This window comes from Geotrypetes seraphini, chromosome 4, assembly GCF_902459505.1.
Source record: "Geotrypetes seraphini chromosome 4, aGeoSer1.1, whole genome shotgun sequence".
Lineage (NCBI taxonomy): Eukaryota > Metazoa > Chordata > Amphibia > Gymnophiona > Dermophiidae > Geotrypetes > Geotrypetes seraphini.
In genome coordinates this window covers 44030712-44049718 of record NC_047087.1, presented here as the reverse complement: position 1 = coordinate 44049718, position 19007 = coordinate 44030712, and positions in this window count along the sequence as shown.

The following is a 19007-nucleotide window of genomic DNA, read 5'->3' as shown; positions in this document are numbered from 1 at the left end:
TAATTTGTCAATGGCCCCCATACATCTTGAAATTTATTAAAATTCCCTTTCTGAATAGCTAACGTTCTTTCCATTTTGTAAATATGACACACTGAATTCCATCAAAAACTGTAGTTTAATCTTTTCCAAGTGTTTAAGTTTTTTAATGCACATTGAAATATTTGATTGTTTATGGTTCATGTCATTAGTTATAGGTACCAAAATGAAAACATCACCTGCATATGAATAGTGGTTTTCATCTGCCTCCAAATGAAGATGTTGTAATGAACTCAGAAGCTCATTAAACAAGACTAGTGACATGAGCGAGTCCTGTGATATTCCACAAGGAGATCTCCACTCTTCCGAAAATTCTTCCTAGGTCTTCAGTGGTTGGATCTACAGCCTCAGCACCATGGGGTTGTGGGTTCAAAACCCGCACTGCTCCTTGTGACCCTGGGCAAGTCACTTAATCCTCCATAGCCTCAGGTACGTTAGATAGATTGTGAGCCCACCGGGACAGAGAGGGAAATACTTGAGTACCTGATTGTAAAAACCGCTTAGATAACCTTGATAGGCGGTATATAAAAATCCTAATAAACTTGAACTTGAACTTTGACGGGTCAAGAAGTTTCTAAACCATTCCAGTGCTCGATCTGTAATCCCTATACTCTCTAGTTTGGCAAGCAGTAAAATATGGTCAACCATATCAAATGCTGCCAATAGATCAAATTGCAAGAGTACAGCCTGAGTACAGGCTGCAAGGAATGATGGTACTTTTGATGTCAGTACCAAAAACGAAGATTTCACACCATATAATGCTCAAAAGCCAAATTGTAAAGGCAGCAACACTTGAAATCTATCTATAATATATAGCTAGAAAGTTGCTTTGCAACTATTGCCTCCAATAGCTTGGTAAAAAGTGGGATACCGACCTCTGGCCTATAGCTTGTTGGCAGAGAAAGATCTAAGTTTGAAACCTTAAGCATTGGTGTCAAAATGATTTTGCCAATAGTATTTTCAAAATGTCCCCTTTTTAAAGCATTATTGATCAAAGTTGTAATCCAATTTAAGATCTCATTAGGTGGATTGACAAGCAAATAATTGGGACAACAATCCAGTATACAGCTAGATTTAGAGAATATTTTTAACATAATGGAAACTTCCTTAAGGATAGTAGGACTAAAGATAGACTGACACATATCAACATATACTTCAGATTTTGACATGTCCTCTAATAATGTTGCCTGTTTAAACTCTACATTTATTATGGGATGCAGCATATCTTAACGTATTACCTTTTTCCAAAAAGTATTCTGCTAATGAATTTGTACTACAGTGGTTAGTCTGACTATGAGCTTCTTTTACAAAGCTACGCTAGCGGCTGCCGTACAGTAAACACTCTGACGTCCATAAATTCCCTATGGATGTCGGAGTGATTACCAGAACTGCTAGCGCAGCTTTGTAAAAGGGGAAGAGGGGTATTTTAGTAGTGTTGGTTAGATCCGTTATCAGTTTAAACAGTATCGTATGATCTATAATTTCCAAGCTAATTTTATTGGAATAATAATCCTTACATACTTTAATTCATATATGTTATTGTTTATATATAATTTCCACAAATCACTATCCAACTGTGAATCTGTTTTCCTCCAACCTTGTTCCAGTTTCCTATAGGCCTATTTAGGATATTTACAGTAGGTGAGAAAAATACCAAGGAGATTTTTATTTTTTATTTTTGTTTTCTTTCTTGAACGCCTCTCTTTTAGCTGAGCAGTTACAATTAGAGTAGTAGTTACTGTATAGCGCTGTTCCTTTGACTTAAAAGGATCCTTTGGATCTGACTCAGATGATATTGAAGGGAGTCTGATCCTTGACCAGAACTGAGTAGATTCAGTTTTCCCTCTAAATTAAAATTTAACTTGGGTAGATTGTACTTTCTGCCTCTCCATAAAAATGTTTAATTTAAAATGTGATAAATAATGATTCCACCAAGAAATAGAGCTCCAGTCAGATTGATTAATTAAATCACCAGTATGCATGTTTGAAGAAAAAGCAATAAGATCCAAAGAATGTCCTTTAGAGTGAGTAATAGGTATAGGAGTAAAATATATCTTGAGAGATTTTAAAAAGGACAGTAGATTCATCACTTAGATGTTGTCTATTATATCTAAATGGCAAAATTAAAGTAACCCAAAATGACTACCTTGTTTGAAATTCTCTCAATATGATTTTTGATTAATTAAATTAAGGGAGAGAGAGTCTATTTTTATGATGGTAGCTTCTACTCTCTATGAAGATATGACCATTTATTAAATTTAGATGAACCACCCTCATTTCCTAGACCAAATGCTATCTAAATTTACTAAATGATCATATCTTCATATTTTTCTGTAAAAGCAGATAGTTTTGTTGCTAATATAGCTCTTTTGGCACATCTCTCACCAAACTCATAAATTCTGCCCTAATCTCAGGCCTCTTCTCACCTGAAATGGGACACATTGCATTAACCCCCCTACTGAAGAAGACTGACCTAGACCCCTCCATCCCATCCAACTATCGCCCTATAGCAAACATCCCACTCCTAACCAAATTGCTTGAGTCCATTGTCTCCTCCCAACTCTCAGCCTACTTGGAAAGATTCTCTATCCTCCTACCGTATCAATACGGCTTCAGACCCAACTTCAGTACTGAAACCCTCCTGGCCTCCCTAACCTCGAAGATCCAACAACTCCACTCTCACAAAAAATTTGCCGTTCTACTCCAATTCGACCTCTCTGCAGCCTTCGACGTTGTCCATCATGACATTCTAATCCTCCTACTCTCCGAGATAGGCATCAGCTCCACGGTCCTTGACTGGTTCTCGAATTTCTTACGTTCTCGCTCTTACACCGTCACCAAGAATGGTACCTCATCCTCCCCGTGGAAACCGACTTGTGGAGTTCCACAAGGCTCCCCCCTATCCCCTATCCTCTTCAACATTTATATGTCCTCCCTGAACCTCCTCCACCTATCCCCCCTAGAAATACTCTACACTTACGCTGACGATATCCTGATCCTCCTCGAGACCGACGCAAACCTCTCCAATCTCGCAGCAAACATCTCTTCATGCATAACCAAACTTCAATCCTGGGCTCTTGCTGTACAAATGAAACTAAATGAATCCAAAACCAAACTACTTTGGCTTGGCCCCAAACTTGATCATTTACCCACCTCCATCCCACTGCCCACAGGCACCTCCCTACAACTAGAGTTCTCTAGCAAAGTTCTGGGCATCACCATAGATTCCTCGCTATCCTTCAACGACCACCTCAACTCCCTGATAAAAACATGCTTTCACAGCCTTCACATGCTGAGGAAAGTGAGGTCCTGCTTCCACCAAAAACACTTTGCAGTACTCGTACAGTCCATCATCCTCTCCAGATTGGACTATTGCAATTCCATCTACCTTAGCTTAACAAAGAAAAGCCTCCACAGACTCCAACTAATCCAGAACACCGCGGCCAGACTCATCTTCTCAAAAAGCAAATTTGACCATGCCTCTCCACTCCTGTCCAAGCTGCACTGGCTTCCTGTCATCTCCAGGGTACATTTTAAATGTGCCTGCTTAACCTTCAAGATGCTCCACGGCATCCTTCCACCTCTTATTCCTCTATCCTGGAACTCCTCAAATCCATTCTCCACCAGATCCACGCAAAAATTAAAACTATCCTTCCCCTCCTCAAAGGGTATCTCCCTCATCGGTAAACTCGGGTCCTCCCTCCACTTCAGAATCGCTCAGCTCTGGAATAGTCTCCCTTCCCCTCTCCGCAACTTGAGCCCCCTTCTACCATTCCGTAAGCTTCTGAAGACTTGGCTCTTCTCCAAAACGTAACCCGTCCCCTCCCTATTATTATCACACCTAACCTCTCTCTTACTTACTTTTATAAACCCACTGGAGTTCCGTTGCTTCCTATCCATGTAAACCGTGTCGAGCTCCACCTGTGGAGATGATGCGGTATATAAACCCAAGATTTAGATTAGATTAGATTAGATATTCTAGAGCAGGGGTCTCCAAAGTCAGGGCCGAATCCAGTCGGGTTTTCAGGATTTCCCCAATGAATATGCATGAGATCTATGTGCATGCACTACTTTCAATGCATATTCATTGGGGAAATCCTGAAAACCCGACTGGATTCGGCCCTCAAGGAGGGACTTTGAAGACCCCTGTTCTACAGAGTGGAAGCTACCATCATAATAGCAGACTCTTTCCCTTGATTTAATTAATCAAAAATCATATTGAGAGAATTTCAAGCAGTACAGATGTTTGTGAGTGAAAGATTTTCTGTTCATTTTTGGCTTTTTCTGCTGCCTTTAAGGGCTTTTGGGTGCTTTTCAGACATCCATCTTAATTTTTTGTTCATGCATGAGAACTGTTTAACAAATGGAAATCAGATGTACAGTATGTTTAATATTTCATAGGTTAATGTGTCTGCAATTAAACGGTTCAGATGCCCAAATAAATTGAATGTGCACTAACAAATACACATTCCCAGCAAGCAGTCATTATTGGCCTGATTTAAGCTCCTCCACTAGAAGATATCAGCTAAGACAATTCCTTATGTAGAGAGGCCCATTACTTTTTAAAGTCTTCAACACTAATTTGACTCATTCCTTTTGGAAATCAAAGTTGTTCTTGTGGCAAGAGGGCTGCACTCTCTTATTGTTTCCAAAATCAGTCTTGTGGCTTCTTCATGCAGGGCTTTGGAGTAACAGGGTATTCTAGAGATGTGCATAGCCAGGAACATCTCAAATGCCAAATGTGCCTGTGTGACTCCCCCAGTTGATGCTTTGTGCTCCTGCCCACTTTGGTGACATAAGCGCATGGGAAGCCAATGAATGATTTTCCTTGCACCCTATGTAGCCACACCAGCTAAACATAGCTTGCTAAGGTCCTGTGCACAGACAAAAATCAAAATGTTTGTTTTTATAGGATCTTCAAAAAATTCCTCAGTTTTGGGGTGCTTTCTTCTGTTCTTTTCACTCATTTAAGAAACAAAATGTTTTAGCATGCATTAGAATGCTTTAATATGTACAAATAAATTGTACACATATTAGTCACAGGTTAATGAACTTTAAATTGATTTTACATGCACAAGGGAAGCCATGTTAAAAGTCATGTGTAAATGGCAACAGTTATGTTATGTTCTATGTGGGTCTTATATCCTGCCTTTGTAAAGTGCATTCACAAGCCTCTGTCTGATTGTGCAGAACCCCTCTGACACAGAGAAAAGGGGGCATGGTGGGGGAGTGGCATAGTGACATAGTTTGGGCATGCCAGAATAAAAAAACAAACAAAAAAAACCCAGTCATGTCTTACCTATTTTATAATAGGAAGACATGTCTTCTAGATGGCAAAATATCCACATTGGTGTTTGTGTCTACCTGAGGTACAATTCACACTAACCCCTACTGGGCAGTATAGGTAGAAATGTGCAAATTGAAAATATGTTATGCACTCTGAAAATAACGATAATAATCTCCTAACGATAAGAATAAGTCCTTCACCTAAAAGCTGGATTCTGTAACTGGTGTCTGTGGGCGGGGCCCATGTGCCTAAGGCCCCGCCCACAGGAGGGGCCTAAGGCTACTGGGCCGATTCCGGTTGGCCCTAGCACCTTAGGCCCCACCTGTGAGTGGGGTTTGAGTTGCCTGGGGCAATCAGGCCCTATGGCCAGCCATTCGAGGGATGGCTGGCCTGCCGGACGGATAGGCTTGGCATCCATCTGTCCGGCCAACTTTTACAGGTTTGGGGAGGGAGATTGGAGGTAGGGGGTCTCACGGGTCGGCGGGGGGGCCAATCGGGGTTTCAGGGGGGCGATCGTGGGAGGGGAGTGCGTCGAGGGCAGTAGGGTCTGGGATCCCTCCTGACCGTATCTTAGTGGGGGTGGGGGATAGGGGGGTCACCTGGACAGGAGGGCTCCCTCCTGCCCAGATCGTAGTCAGCCGGGGTGTGGGGTCGCCTGGCCAGGAGGGCTTGGATTTCCTCCTGGCCTGATAGTAATCAGCGGGGAGATCGCGGCTCGCTGGGCAAGAGGGCTTGTCATGATCTTGTCAAGGGAGATGCATTGCGGCAGGAGAGATTGGCTATCTCCCCTGTTGCGATGCGATCACCCCTCTACCCGAACTGCCACAAATTGTGGCAGGAGAGATTGGGCATCTATCCTACGCGGGTCGCGGCAGTTCGGGTAGATGGGTGATCGCATCGCGGCAGGGGAGATGAGCCATCTCTCCTCCCGCAATGGTTGCGGTGGGGGGTGGGTAGGTTGCCGGCCCACTGAGCTGATCACGCCAGCCGCCATCAGCTCAGTGTGCCCTTTTCTGGCTCTTATACCTGTTTTGACTTGGTGTAAGTCAAAACGTGTAAGTGCCGACTAGGCAACCTGTCAAAAGGTTTGGTTATACCTGCTGTATGCCTAGGTGTAGGTTGGCCCACCTCCCGCCCTTTCCCCTCCTTTAAAAATGCCTCTTTTCGCTCTATGCATTTAGAGGCAGGGGAAAGGCCTAAACTGGTTTTAGATACATTTAAAACCAGCTTTGGTTATGGGTACTTGGACGATCAGGCTTTTTGATCGTCCAAGTACCCATTTAGGCCACTTTTTAGACTTTTTTTTTAAATTATGAGCCCCTCAAGCTCTAACTGTTTGGCCCCTTGGAAGATAGTCATTCATTACACCATCTTCCTGATCCGAAAACATTGTGGCCATGACTTTTCCTGCTAACTTTTGGTCTTAAATTTCCTTGCCTTGGAGAACCTGAGTGCCACCATTGCATGAATTGTTGTTTTGTCTCAGGATCATAGTTTTGTAATCATGCTTCATCAACAGCAACTAGTCATTCCAAAAAGTTGGCATCAGCTCGCTGAAAAAGCTGCAAAACCAGCTTGGAAGTATCCACATGATGGTGTTTCTCATCAGCATTCAAACATTTGGGCACCCACTTGACTGACGGCTTCTGCTACCTAGCTATACATGGATTATTCACGTAACATGTTCCTTGGATATCTGTAGTATCTCAGCAATTGTTTTAGCTGATATTCACCAATTAGCAAAAAATCAGGTCATGAACGTGGTCAGCAATTTCAGAAGTTGACATGGTTTGAAGCAGTGGCGTACCTAGAATATGTGACACCCGGAGTCCATCATTTTTTTGGCACCCCCCTCCATCTGTACGAAAAACATGATTTTTAGTAACAATCCACACATCACACATGAGTACCTAGGAAAAGGCAGCATCTTACATATGCAGTGAGCAGTACAACATCAATACACCCATTGTAAAACTAAACAAGCCAGAATAGTATAGATCAATCCTACACCGTCAATCCTAACAGAAAACCAAGTCTTTTGAACACACAGAACACAGAAAACACCTTTGCCTAGTATGGAATATGTAATCAGAAACTAATCCCTCCCCCTTTTACAAAACTGTAGTGTGGATTATAGCCACAATGGTAACAGCTCTGACGCTCATAGAATTCTGGGCATCAGAGCTGCTACCACCACGGCTGGCACTAAAAAAACGCTCCACAGTTTTGTAAAAGGGGGGATAAAATATAAATACATAGACAAAGGTTAAATTGAACCAGTAAGAAGCTGGACCCTGCATACAATGCAACACCACAGAAACAGTGACACATGTCTCCTAAAGCAATAAATTAATAGAAATCGGGCAACTACAGACCTGTGAGCCTAACGTCTGTCCCTGGAAAGATGGTCGAAGCACTGATCAAGGATAGCATAGTCCGGTACTTGGATACACACGACTTGCTGAAACCCAGTCAACATGGGTTCAGGAAAGGGAAATCATGTTTAACGAATTTACTTCAATTTTATGAGACCGTGAACAAGCAAATTGATAGTGGAATGCCGGTGGACATAATATATTTGGACTTCCAGAAAGCGTTCGACAAAGTTCCACATGAAAGACTTCTCAGGAAACTACAAAGCCATGGAATTGAGGGAGATATACAAAGGTGGATAGGCAAATGGCTGGAAAACAGAAAGCAGAGAGTGGGCATAAATGGGAAGTACTCAGACTGGGAGGAGGTGACTAGTGGTGTGCCCCAGGGCTTGGTACTTGGGCCGATCCTATTTAATATTTATATCAATGACCTGGAAATTGGAATATCCAGTGAGATCATTAAGTTTGCAGACGACACAAAGCTACGCCGGGCAATCAGATCGCAGGAGGATATCGAGGAAGTCCAGAGCGACTTGTATCGGTTAGAGAAATGGGCAGAGCAATGGCAGATGAAGTTCAACGTGGAGAAATGCAAAGTAATGCATTTAGGAAATAAGAATAAGGAACACGAGTATAGAATGTCAGGCGCAACTCTGGGTAAGAGCAAACAAGAAAAGGACCTGGGTGTACTGATAGATAGGACCCTGAAGCCATCGGCACAATGCGCGGCAGCGGCAAAGAAAGCAAACAGAATGTTAGGCATGATAAAGAAAGGAATCACGAGTAGATCGGAGAAAGTCATAATGCCGCTTTATAGAGCAATGGTCAGACCACACTTGGAATACTGTGTCCAACATTGGTCTCCCAACCTAAAGAAGGATATAAAACTACTGGAGAAGGTTCAGAGACGAGCAACAAAGCTAATAAGAGGTATGGAGAACTTGGAATATGAGGAACGACTCAAGAAACTGGGACTGTTCTCCCTTGGGAAGAGGAGGCTGCGAGGGGACATGATCGAGACGTTCAAAATACTGAAAGGCATCGATAAAATAGAGCAGGAAAATAAATTATTTACATCGTCCAACGTGTCACGGACAAGAGGACATGGTTTGAAGCTAAGGGGGGACAAGTCCAGGACAAATGTCAGGAAGTTCTGCTTCACGCAGCGAGTGGTGGATGCCTGGAATGCTCTCCCAAAGGAGGTTATTAATGAATCCACTGTGTTAGGATTCAAAAGCAAATTAGATGTGCATCTCCTTACGAGAGGCATAGAGGGTTATGGGTGACTAAAACTACATCAGGTATATACCTGATAGGGCCTCCGCATGTGCGGATCGCCGGACTAGATGGACCATGGGTCTGATCCGGAGATGGCAGTTCTTATGTTCTTTATCTTCTCTGGTTTCTGCTTTCCTCATCTTCTTGTTACTCTCTTCCTTCCATCCACTGTCTGCCGTCTCTCTGCCCCTATATGGCATCTTCTCTCCTTCAATGCTCCTTCCAGAAACTGTATGCCTCCCCCTTTCATCTCTCCTTTCACCCCATTGGTCTGGCATCTCTCTCCTCTCCTTCCCTCTCCCACACCTCTCTTCTGCAATCCCTTTCTTCCCTCATTTTCCTTATTCAATCCATCTAGATTACGTTCTTACTACCCTGTCATCAATTTCCTTTTTTACTGTCTACCTACAGCTCACCACCTCTTTCCCTCACCCCCTCCAGTATTTCCCTAACTCAATCCTTTTCCATCATTATGTGCCCACCTTTTATTTATCCCCTCCTTCCATCATCTGCCCTCTTCTCTCTCCCCATTTCCATCATCTGCCCCTTCTCTCTCTTTCCCCCCTCCTTCCATCATCTGCCCTCTTCTCTCTCCCCAGTTCCATCATCTGTCCCTTCTCCCCACTTCCATCATCTGCCCCTTCTCTCTCTTTCCCCCACTTCCATCAGCATCTGCCCCCTTTCGCTCCCTACAACCCAATGCCATGCAGTATCGTTCCCCCTTATGTCTCGTTCCCTGCAATTCCTTCAGCATCTGCCCCTTTCTCTCCCTCCACCACGCATCCATACCACCCTGACCCCCATTTTTCACCCTTCAGCGTGATTCCATATCACCCTGATCCCCCTTTGTCACCCTTCACCATGTTTCCATAGCACCCTGACCCCCCTTTGTCACCCTTTACCATGTGTCCATAGCACCCTGACCCCCCTTTCTCTCCCTCCGCCACGCATCCATAGCACCCTGACCCCCCTTTCTCTCCCTCCACCACGTATCCATACCACCCTGACCCTCTTTGTCACCCTTTACCATGTTTCCATAGCACCCTGTCCCCCCTTTGTCACCCTTCACCATGTTTCCATAGCACCCTGACCCCCCTTTGTCACCCTTCACCATGTTTCCATAGCACCCTGACCCCCCTTTGTCATCCTTCACCATGTTTCCATAGCACCCTGATCCCCCTTTGTCACCCTTTACCATGTTTCCATTGCACCCTGACCTCCTTTCTTTCTCCGTCCCAAAGATCCCGCGATGACTGCTTCTGCTCTGATGGAAGAGGTAAGTGACGTCGGAGGGGGCTGGGCCAGCACACGCAGTTAGTTGCGGCAAGATCCCGCGATGACTGCGGCTGACGGTCTCCCCCTCCCCCCCCCCCCCCGAGATCACTTACCTCTTCCCAGTCATCGCGGGACCTTCTTCACTTCAGCGCGGCTGCCGACTCTTCTCTAAGTAGGGCAGCCGCGCTGAAGTGCGGTTTGAAGCAGTGCGGGAGGTTTCGGATCCGGCTGGCTGTGCCCCTCCCCACCTCCCCCCTTGTTACGCCACTGGTTTGAAGCGTCCCAGACCTTGTTGCATCTACGGTCTTGAAATCTCTATGCTGAAAGTTTGCACATCACTTCTTCACTGTGGAGTATCATTGGCATTTGTCACTCAATGTTTGCATCATACATTCATGGACTTCCTTTGGAGTTTTCTTCTGCAGTAATAAGAACTTCATGATAGCTTGGAGTTCTACACATGAAAATTCCACACTTTTCATTGACATGGTTCAATCAATGATCTGAAACAATGTCAAAACATAACATTATGATTCTGCAAATTGGCACATTGAAAAATAAAAAAAAAATACTCTTTTCAGCTACAGTGGCAAAATAACACTCAGAATTTAGAAAGTTGGTTGGGCTGAGAATTTTTCAGCACCCCCCTTGTAGTCAGATAATACACAACCCATTCACCCATTATACAAAAACATAGCGTAGATTTTAGTGCCAGCTGCAGTGATAACAGCTACAATGCTCATATAATTCTTATGAGCATCAGAGCTGTTAACGCCACGCTAAAATCCACGCTATGCTTTTGTAAAAGGAGGGAAAATAAGTGCCACCTGTCTGTTATTCCAGAGCAGGGGTAGGCAATGCCGGTCCTCGAGAGCCACAGGCAGATCAGGTTTTCAGTATATCCACAATAAATATGCAAGAGATAGATTTGGATCACAAAGAAGCAGTGCATGCAAATCCATCTCCTATATATTCATTGTGGATATCTTGAAAATCTGACCTGCCTGTGGTTCTCGAGGACCGGCATTGCCTACCCCTGTTCTAGAGTAATTACAGAGCTTGTCCTATAACCCGGATTGCAGAGGCAGTCACTTCCCTCTTGAACAGCTGGACTAGAGGCAGTGTTCGACAATACTCCAACGCTGATCGGTCTGTGAGAGGATGCAAAGAGGACAGCTGATGAGATGAGTAGTTTTTATGAATAGATGGATGAGTTAAGTCCAAATGAGCCGAGTTGATATCTTTTATATCATTTTGTTATCATCACTGTCTCAGATGATTTTGTAAGATTGTGGTGGATAATTGGTTGGTGTCCTTGTGACTAAAGTGACCACAATAATGTCTTGTGGCATTATTTCTGGAGGATTTTATTTATATTTAGGTTCCTGTCAATCTATGGGTTGCCTGACCCAGGTTCTCTCACATTGCCCACATTCCTTTATCTTGCATCAGCTAGATAAAAGTGTCACAAGTCCTTTACAGACAGACATGCCTGGTCATGTTTTCAGCACGAGTCAGAGCAACAATCTTTGCTCTGCTCTGCCATTGAGCACTGCAGATTCATTAATTTATATCAGATGTCCCACAGGTTTAAAATGACCAATCACTATATTACACTGGTTATATTGTGGCAGGAGTTTTTACCCCTACAATAAGCTACTGTCAGCTCCCAGTAGATACCTGGGCCTCTAACAAGGGGCAGCTGCAAAAACTGATGACAAACTATCTTCACTCTCATGCATATGGCACATCCCTCTCCCACCTTCCTCTTGACTCTGCTTCCTGACATCTGGCATGCCTTCTCTTGTTCTCCCCTGGACCTCCCTGATAACAAGTAAACTCCCACCCCATGTACTTCCTTCAGCTGCCAAATAAGGAATATTGCCATCTCAATACTGCAGCCAGAAACTTACTATGTCTCTAGATGCAGTAATGCTAATTTAAGGACTTTGAATGGTCTTTTTTTTCACTATTTGCTTTTTTTTCATCATTGTTGCTCATGGATGAGCCAGCAAATAAACATGCACCTGTATGTCTTTTGTACATATTTTATAAGATGTTCTGCAATTGGAAGAAACTTTTGTAAAATACAGAGGTAACTGAGCATGCCCTGACCTGAATGTTTGCATTTCCCTCTTCACAACCTATCTAACTGGCCTAACAAATGCACAACCCTAGAGTGATCTGATAAGAGAGCATGAAGAAGTTGCTAGTATTAATTAAACTCATGGTGGCTCAATTGTTAGAGCCCTTGTGCTACTTTGGTTCTTTCTCACTATTCTGTGGATTTCAAGAATCAAGTTATGCAAGTGTTCCAGGTAGTAAAGTGATGCTCCTTGAAGACTACAAACAGGGTTGGTTTCCAGAAAAGCAGAATTTATATGAATGAACCCAAGCATAGGATCAAGTTTTCACAATATCTCTTGAATATTTAGTGTAGAAAGCCTGTCTCTAATGAATCTCATAAACCACTTCCTTACGTTCCAAGTTGGATGTCTTCCTCTTTTATTTCATCTGTAGTTGGATGCTACTAGAGACACAGACTTATCTTACCTGAGTATGAACCTATGGAATTCCTCATCCATTCATATTCAGATGAAATCAATGTTTCGAAAGTTCAAAATTTGTCTCTTCTACCTGATGCTTGGTAGTTCTGACTCACCAAACCAGTAATTCTTCAGGGGGGCCTCTCTCCTCTTTCTCAAAATTCTCTAGCCCAGGTAGTTAACCTTTTTGGTAGCTTCTCTCTCTCATTCTCTTATTTCCAAGTTCTTTAAGTCAACCTACACTCTATTTATTCATTCATTCATTCAGTTTTTTATACTGTTCTCCCAGGACAGCTCAGAATGGTTTACATCAGGGGTCTCAAAGTCCCTCCATGAGGGCTGCAGTCCAGTCGGGTTTTCAGGTTTTCCCTAATGAATATGCATGAGATCTATGTGCATGCGCTGCTTTCGATACAAGGAGGGACTTTGAGATCCCTGGTTTACATGAATTCATTCAGGTACTGAAACATTTTTCCTATCTGTCCCAACGGACTCACTCTCTAGCTAATGTACCTGGGGCAATGGGGGGATTAAGTGGCTTGCCTCGGGTCACAAGGAGCAGCATGGGTTTGAACCCACAACCTCAGGGTGCTGAGGCTCTATCTTCAACCACTGAAAAACACTCTCCCTGTCCTTAAGCCCACCCCACCCTCTTTTTCCCTTCTCTGTACTGATCAGCAGCCATGCTTGACTCTCTGTTATGACCCCCTTTCTGTTCTTCTCTATCTCTGCTCTTGTTCAGGTCTCTTGTTCTTGTAAACCGGTTTGCTATGCTATTGCCTTAAAAGTATATAACAAGTTACTCCAAATAAATAAAAAGCTTTCGTGTTTATAATCCTTAGGATCAATGTTTGCCATCCCTGATTTAACAGCTGATAAAAAGAAATTAGAATGGACTATAGAGGTGTTGAGAATGAAAATAGAAAAGCTGTGGAACCTCATACCAGTGTTTGACAGCAAGTTAGAACAAACAGTGAAAAAATGTTGTTGTTTTTTATTTCTCCTAAATGTTTAGTGTACTATTCCAAAACTTCATATCAAGGTGACAAATATTTCAGCTGAAGAGAAATGGGTGACAAGTCACAGCAGGTACAGTACATAAGATGACATGTGCCGATGGGATGTGCAAGTCTAGTGTTATTTCACCTGCAACAAGATTGTGAAGCTTAAGAGGTGTTAAAGAAATGCAACCACCTCTTATCTAACAATTTCCATAATACAATAGGGGTGTTCAATGCTTAATGTGAAAGTTCTAAATACAGCCTATAACAGGTACACAAGACTACTTAATTTTGAATGCATTGTGGAATGGAACAAGCTCCTCAGTGTAAGATGTTTCTATGTCTCTCTCTCTTGCACATAATTTTCCAAACTTCTCCTTCTGACTTCAGCTGAGTTTCCAGGATCAACACTGTCTCAGATGATTACATTGTATGTCAAGGACACTATGAACATGATTGCATTTTTGGATGAATGCCTTAATATTCTATTTAATGCTCTATTAGTATCTTTAAATATAATGTCGTTATATACTAACATACTTCAGCATTCAGCTCTTGACATCATTCAGAAACATCTACAGTTGCTAGAACTGTCCAATGCGAGGATTGAATTTTTAGTTGAGATGGCATACATTGCTTTAGGGAAGAACTATTTTCAGTTTGATGACAAGTACTATGACAAGTACCTGCAATGGGTGCTAAAATAGCCCAGACAATAAGCATGTATTTAAGTAGCTGAATTTGAAGATTTCTTTCTATATCCATCTCAGCATTTTTCTAAGATGTTATGCTGGAAACGCTACATAGATTATATTTTTGTTGTTTGGCTGGGCACCAAAACTGAATTGGAACAATTAAACATCTGGATAAACCAATTTGATCCCAACTTAACTTTTTCAGTCAACTTCCATCCAGTCCAGCTGCCATTTTTGGATCTAATGATTTCTGTTCAAGGAGGCACTTTCAGGACTTCCAGTTTTAGGAAGTCCACAGATCGTAACACTCTGTTAAGATATTGTTTATTGTTTATTTAGTTTTTGATTAAACGCTTTCTCGGTTCTACAAAGCGTTGTACAAAGTATAAAATAACATTTCAACAAACAATGTAATAGTTAAAACATACTTTCTATGAACTACAAGGCTAACAACGATACTTATTAGATTATTATCGACAGACGAACAATAGACAGTTACATTGGACACAAATTGGGAAGGGGGAGAAATACAATTGATATAGTAAATGAGAGAAACATTTAAGGTAAACACAAAAGGATTAGGAATAATTAGAAAAAAAAAAGAACTGATTTAAATTAAACTTTAAAATACAGTACTTCAGTCAAAAGCATCTTTAAAAAGAAAGCATTTTAAGTTGCTTTTAAAATTTTTTAAGTTTTTTTCCATTTTTAAATAAAGAGGAAGGGCATTCCAGATCGTAGGGGCTGTCACGGAAAAAATTGAGGTGCGGCGTGTGCCAATAATTTTTAAAGAAGGAATATTAAGATTGAATTGGGATATAGATCTTAAAGATCTCGGGGGGTCGTATGGGATCAGAACTCTGTCAATGAAAGCTGGGGAATTAGTCTGCATAGTTATCATCCAAAACATCTTTCTAGATAACATTCCAGTTGGTCAGTTCTTACGTCTCTGTCGTATTTGCTCATCTCAACAATAATTTCAAACCAAGGCTGGTGAAATGAGAGAAAGGTTTCTCTCTAGGGGGTTATCCCTCATCAACAATTAAAAGAGCATATAAGAGGGCTTTGTATGCCCAAAGAGAAACTTTGTTGAAACCTGCTACTAAAGTGAATGACCCTTTCTTGCTCTGCATCTTTCCTTATTCTCAATATGCATTTAAAATCAAGCACATCATCAAAGTCCACTGGAATGTTTAACAATATCATTCTGTATTCCAAGAACTCCCCCGTTTTGCCTTCTCCAAGGGACGCAATTTAAGACACAAACTCATGAGAGCGCAGTTTAAGTCTGCAGCACTGACGTCTTTCCATTTCTCAGCAGGGACACGCAATATATGGCAATATGTCAGTACTGTGCTTACAGTATGCCTTTACAGTATGCTTATGTTACCCCAGTGGGCTTTGCAACACATACCATCTTTTGATTACAACACAAGTGGAGTCATCTACATTATTCAATACCCATGTCTTAAACATTATGTGGGACATACCACAAGGAGCATACGTGTGAGAATTGGGGAGCACTTAAGCAGGATTAAAAATCAAGTAAAGGAAGCACCATTAGTCCAGCATTGGGCTGAGTCAGGACATTTAATATCCACTTTAAAATTCTCTGTTTTGGAAGTACCATGACTGCAGCGGGGTGGAAACCTTGCAGAACTCCTTTGGAGCAGGGAACAACGGTGGATTTATCAACTACATATCCTTATGCCGTAGGGTTTAAATAGTAAGATCGAGTGGAAGGCTTTTTTTTATGATGATGTGTTTTCTGACTGCTTCCTCTTATCTGTTAGTGTTCTGTTTTTCATTGTTTCGCAAGCAGTTTTTTTGTATTTATGCGGGTTGTCCGGCCATTGCCCAGCTGTCAGTCAGCATCATCACGTTTTTTACGTGCTGATGAATTTCCCTTTAAATGCTTTTTTCATCTTGGTGTTTTTTCGCCATTGAGTAATGTCTTTGAGTGCCCTGGAAGAAATGAGAGGTTTGCTTTTTTCAGGTATCCCTCAGCTTTGGCTTGTATTATATCATTTTTTCATACATGTTTTGAATGTAGTGATAATTTTTGTGTTTAATTATTATTGTATGCTTACTTAGTTTTTTCATTGTTATTTTAGAAATTTCACCCGTTCCTGCTGACAGACCTTTCTTTTGAAATTTCAGTCTGTTTGGCTTTCTGAAGCAGTACACGAAATGTGCCACGTCAAAACCATTTTTCACTTTTAAAACTTATTTATGAAGTGAAGAGCTTCAAAGTTTTTATTATTGAAGTTTTTGCACATTAATTTAAAAATGGAGGGTCACGCAATCAGTGAGGTGGTTGGGTGTTTTCCCCCTTGTTAATCCCTCTATATTTCTGAGCTTAATCTTACCATAAAAAAGTAATACTTTTACATTTAAGATTTATTATATAAATACTGAGTATTGGAAGCTTCTTTATCAATATAGTATGCTTTTTGCTTCCTGAATTGATACCATTGGTATTTTTCCCTGTATGATTTGTGACTGGGTTTCCAGGATATGCATAAAAGTTAGACATGAGATAAAATTACATGTACGACCTGGTCTATCAGATTTATCTAACTCAGACAAAGTGAAGAGTCAATAATAGTGAAGCTCGGTTGGAACACCAATGATGGCCAGCATTTCACATCAAGCTGCCTCAGGGTGTGCCACCGATCGTGAACTTTCAAAACAGGACACGAACAAGCGTATCTCTCTGCACATAAAGATGGCCAACATTCACTAAGATAAGTCAGAGTTAATTTTACTCGTATCACTCTGATCACTTTTTTGATCCACAGTTTTATCGCATCGCACAGAGTCTTGAGAGACCCGCGGGAGGTTTTTTGTGCCTATGAGGTTTCCCGCCTGAACACCATAAACCACTTTTGTAGCGGTGGGAGGGCTTTCCTGAGGCTTTTTCCTCCCAATTGGGTCTGTTCCTAACTCGTGCTTAGCGATGGTCTTTTGTTGCACTGCTATTGTGAATGTGTTTTTGTAAACTATCAGATTTATCTGAAATACATTAATTACTAGGTTGACATGAAAGCTTGGCAGCCCCTAGTGAACTGCTGCTCATACTGCTATTCTGAAGAATTCATGGGTAATAATCAAAAAGGGCAATAAAATGCAAAAAGATAGAACAGTAACATTGTTCATTTATACATGGGTTGATGTGCAAGGCTGGCTTCTCTACTAGACAGACAAGGAATGCATCTAGGGCTGTGGGTGGAGTAATAGAACAGTAGAGCAACTCTCAGCATAACATGGGCCCTTTAAGAACCTATCCACATTCAAGATCTACTATATCCCCGCCTCCTGAAAAAGAAAGCTAATGCAGAGTGCAGCAAGCCTTGAGTGTGTTTACTTTATAAACGATCTGGACATTAGTACGACGAGCGAGGTGATTAAGTTTGCAGACAATACGAAGTTATACAGAGTAGTGAAGACACAGGGGGATTGCGAAGATCTGCAACGTAACATAATCAAGCTCGAGAAATGGGCATCGACATGGCAAATGAGGTTCAATGTGGATAAGTGCAAAGTGATGCATGTCAGGAACAAAAATCTCATGCACGAATACAGGATGTCCGGGGCGGTACTTGGAGATACCTCCCAGGAAAGGGATTTGGGAGTTCTGATTGACAAGTTCATGAAACCATCTGCACAATATGCTATGGCAGTGAAAAGGGCGAACAGAATGCTAGGAATGATCAAGAAGGGGATCATGAACAGATCCGAGAAGGTTATCATGCTGCTGTACCGGGCCATGTTGCGCCCTCACCTGGAGTACTGCGTCCAGCACTGGTCGCCATACATGAAGAGGGACATGGTACTACTCAAAAGGGTCCAGAGAAGAGCGACTAAAATGGTTAAGGGGCTGGAGGATTTTTCGTACAGCGAGAGATTAGAGAAACTGGGCCTTTTCTTCCTTGAAAAGAGGAGACTATGAGGGGACATGATTGAAACATTCAAAATACTGAAGGGAATAGACAGTAGAGAAAGACAGACTGTTCACCCTCTCCAAAGTAGGGATAATGAGAGGACACTCTCTAAAGTTGAACGGGGATAGATTCCGTATAAATGTAAGAAAGTTCTTCTTCACCCAGAGAGTGGTGGAAAACTGGAACACTCTTCTGGAGTCTGTTATAGGGGAAAACACCCTTCAGAGTTTCAAGACAAAGTTGGACAAGTTCATGCTAAACTGGTGAGACTGGACTCATTTGGAGCACTGTTTTTGAGCTTGGGGCCACCGCGTGAGTGGACTGCTGGGCAGGATGGACCATTGGTCTGACCCAGCAGCGGCAATTCTTATGTTTTTATGTTCTTAGAGAATGACACGGGGAAAAATTTGTCCCCGTCTCCAGAGGAACTCAATTTTTCCATCCTGTCCACATGAGTTTTTATGCTGTCCCTGCCCCATTCCTGTAAACTCTGCCTTAAACACACAAGCCTCGAACACTTATGATTTTAAAGTGTTTGAGGCTTGTGCCAGAGCCTGCAGGAGTGGGGTA